The following is a 3,744-nucleotide window of genomic DNA, read 5'->3' as shown; positions in this document are numbered from 1 at the left end:
CTCTCTCGTTCGTGCCACTCGACGTTCATCTTCCTCCTCCGTCCTTCTCGACCAGCATCCCCCCTCCTCGCTATCTCTTCTCCCTTTCGCGACGTGTGCAACCGCTTCGAACGGCTCGAACGCCCCCGCGAGCCAACACGGGCCAGCTCCTTCTCCGTGTATCACCGTCTCCCCTCGATCTTCACGATCTTCACGAGTCGCCCGCGGGATCCAACTGCCTATAACCAGACTTCACGGACCGAAGAAAAGGGAACTTGGGATCCTTTACCAACGTTTCCCTCGATCTTCGCCTTCTTCCCTCCCTCCCTCCCTCCCTCCCTGTGCAGCCTCGACTCGATGTCCCACTGCACGTCATTACCGCTTACTTCCATCTCTATCGGGATGCTCGTTCTTGAATCGAGAGAATTTAAGCAAGTACGGTGCTTAAAAATCGATATCGTCGCCTATAAAATATATATTTCGTCGCGTTCGTTTCGATTTTGTTTCGATTTTTGTTCGTTATTATGGGAGGAAGGATTCATCGAAACGTGTCATCGTTTCCAATTTCCGCCGGATTTTTTTTTATAAAATGACCACGTAAAAAAAATCGAGCACGGGCCAACGAGCCCCGCTCGTATTTAATATCCTGCTCCCCGACGCGGTATCATTGCATTTTCCATGCCAATTGTTTTTAATAACTCTGCATTCAAATGAAGCGAAATTATCCTTTCCTCCCCTGTTCAGTCTTCTGTAAGGGAGCGGAAAAAAAAACGGTTTCGAATCAATGGCAATTTATTCGAATAGCGGATGTATTTTGTATCCGTATAAAATGGAAAAAAGAGGGAAAAAAGGGAAGAAAAATTAGCGAATAATAAATAATTCGTAACTCGTCGCGCTCACTCTCGCTTTCTCGTCGGGACAAATCGCGATCGTTCTATCACCGTGCAACGATCCGGAAATAAACGACAAGCCAATTAATCACGCCAGTACAGTTATCGATTCCACCCGCACGATCCTTCCATATACCCGATATCGTGGCCACGATCGCGATATCGAATCAGTGAACCGGATCATCTGAATCTGGCCATTCGATGGAAATACTACGTCCGTCCATGGGATCGTCCAAAAATCGTCAGGATCTAATCGTCCGAGTTGCACGTCCGATAACGGTGCTACGAGCACCCGAGGCGGGCGTAATTACGAAACGCCTGGTTTCGACGGAGTCGAAGCCAAGGGGGTGAAAGTTCGCGGCATAACGCGACGGTTTAACAAATGATAAAAGTTTGCTTTTGATTATTCGATCGACTCGTTCCCTTACTTTTAACGTGTGTAGGTATGTGGAGTAAATATGTAGGGTGTGTTCGGCGGGAAAACGAAAAAATTCACGACGGCCGGCCGGGAGTAAATCTTATTTCCTCGCGTAGGGATACTAGGCGATAAATACGAGGCGCGCTCAAGCGGCGGAGTTTAAAAGCTCGGCGTGGCCCGCTGGTGCCTGTTAATGGAGTGGTTATGGGAGAATTATTAGACGAGTGTGTGAGATTAATTGCGGTTAAGCCTCCTCGTTAAACTCACCGAACGGATTGAATTATAGCCGTCGGTGACGATAAAATAAACCCGCGTTATTACACTGTAATTTTCTTCGCCCGTGGATAGGCCGTTCCCTTTGTCGAAATACTTTCTTCTATTCTTCGTTCCACGATTTTATGTACGCGTCGTATTTTATTACGTATTAAACGTAGAAATCAATTGGACGATTTCTACGTTTTACATTGCTTGAGAGATTTAACATTTAAACGTTTATTTAACGTTCCATTCGGTGAGAGAATATTGGTTAACATATCTATGGTTTATATTTTATCTTTTGAACAAATTTAGAAAATCCTATGTTAAACAGTGTTAAATAAACTTCAAAATAATATATTTTGATATGCATTCTGACTGATATTTAACTGACGAATGGATACTACTGAATTCCTCTGATCAGATTATGGATATTGCTACCAGCATCAACCGAATAAAACCCATGAATAATAAATTTGAAAAGGAAAGTTTCAGTCACGATTATTCTATTCTTACACGACTTGTTCAGCTTTTATTAAATCAACATCTACACAAATCTTTTCTTTATAAATCAGACATATCTAAAAAAAAAATACAACCAAATGGAAAGTATTCCAAAAAATAAAAATTGTACGATAAATAATCCTTGTGAATAATTTATCCATTTCATATCATTGATCTCGTCTTAATAAAAACAAGAAAACCACGAGTTGAAAAGCGAATGAGAAGTATCGAGGAGAGAAAGACGAGATACCCGACGACTTTCAAACTTACTGACCTCGAACGAACTTCTGCCTTTCTCCGCCAACTTTAACCCTTCAAACTGACGTTCGTCCCAAGTTCAAATATCGCGGATGATCATTGGAAACTCGATCGAATCGCATTCGCCATCGATATCGAACGATAGGGAACAAGAATTATCGAAATTCACGAGGTTCGTTAATCTCGTTTAAATCCTCGCGTGCGAATAACAATGCACGGATGCCGGGATACTGTTACGCGATTCCAATCGCGTTTATATTCGTTTTATAATGGCCGATAAATTATCGTTGATGCGACAAGCGAGTGAAAAAAAAAAAATATCGAAACACGAAGATTACACTGTCCATCCTGCCCATCAATAATCGTGTGATTATACGAATTGCTTTCGTTCATGCATGAATTAGGTTTGGATTAGAATTTTTATAACGATTCCACGTGATCTGCCTATCGTGGCAATTTTTCATGCAATCTTGGAAGAAGAGGAAGCGAGATCTACCACTCGATTTCTTGACGTGTGTGTGTGTGTGTGTGTGCGTATAGCAAGATGATTCTCGTCTAATATAATAGCGTGATCACGATCGTTCTGACAAGTTGTTATCTTTGGCTGAACGGTGGCGTGTCTGAAACTTATACGTGGCTTCCACTAATCCAACTCCTTAAGTAGCATGACCCTCGCGCGAGTAAATCGAGTAATATTTAGCTTCCACGTATTACGAAAAGAGTAATCATCATATTTCTGAAACATCAGTCAATTGCTGTGAAAAGGATCCCAAATTAAAAGTCGTAAACTCCACTTGCACTATCCGAACGAATTTAATCGTTCGTTGTGTTTGAAATTATTATACACATTCTCGAAGAATTAAAATAAATTTGTGATAGTACTAGAAAGAATATCATTGTTCTCGCATCGATAAATTGCGAATATTCGAGTATTTATGGAAAATTTAAATCTTCACGCACGTATCAACAAAATATCCAAAAAAAATTTTTAAAAAGACGAGATTTTCCGCAACAAACATCTGCAATTTGATAACAATCAATTTTATAAAACAATTCATCTAATATTTACCAGCAAAAAGTCAATATTTTATTTCCATCAAGAGGATATATAACCTAAGATTTTCAAACAAATATACATATATATACGATATTCACAACCGGTGTCCCCGCTTTCTGCCAAGAATTCCACGATTTCCATCGTGGAACCAGGGATGAGGGTTTCGTGAGGACGCGCGCGGAGAAAGAGCGAGGCCCAAGGCGGTTAATAAACGTTATTGGCGGGGCCCGGTCGCGCTAGGTGGGAGTTAAGGCCCAGAGCACATCCCACGGCCATCTATGGGAGCCGGGCTGCCTTTTCTCAGGGAGCATTCGGTTACCTTACGTAAGCGGACGAAGGCTAGACGAGGAGGAGATAGGACGATTGAACGAGGACAACTCTCG

At 41.9% G+C, this 3,744-nt stretch overlaps 1 long non-coding RNA gene across 1 annotated transcript in view; it reads right to left on the bottom strand.

Moving 5' to 3' along the window:
* The window catches only part of LOC102673208, a 10,176-nt gene that overhangs the window by 4,729 nt on the left and 1,703 nt on the right, over positions 1–3,744 (bottom strand). Inside the window, exon 2 of the long non-coding RNA XR_422195.2 lies at positions 1,922–1,931. This is a non-coding gene — a long non-coding RNA (uncharacterized LOC102673208). The remainder of the gene's footprint in view (positions 1–1,921; positions 1,932–3,744) is intronic.

Source organism: Apis dorsata, unplaced genomic scaffold (genome assembly GCF_000469605.1).
Source record: "Apis dorsata unplaced genomic scaffold, Apis dorsata 1.3 scaffold_365, whole genome shotgun sequence".
Classification (NCBI taxonomy): domain Eukaryota; kingdom Metazoa; phylum Arthropoda; class Insecta; order Hymenoptera; family Apidae; genus Apis; species Apis dorsata.
Note: the sequence above shows the minus strand (reverse complement) of the source record. Positions and strands in the feature narration are given on the sequence as shown.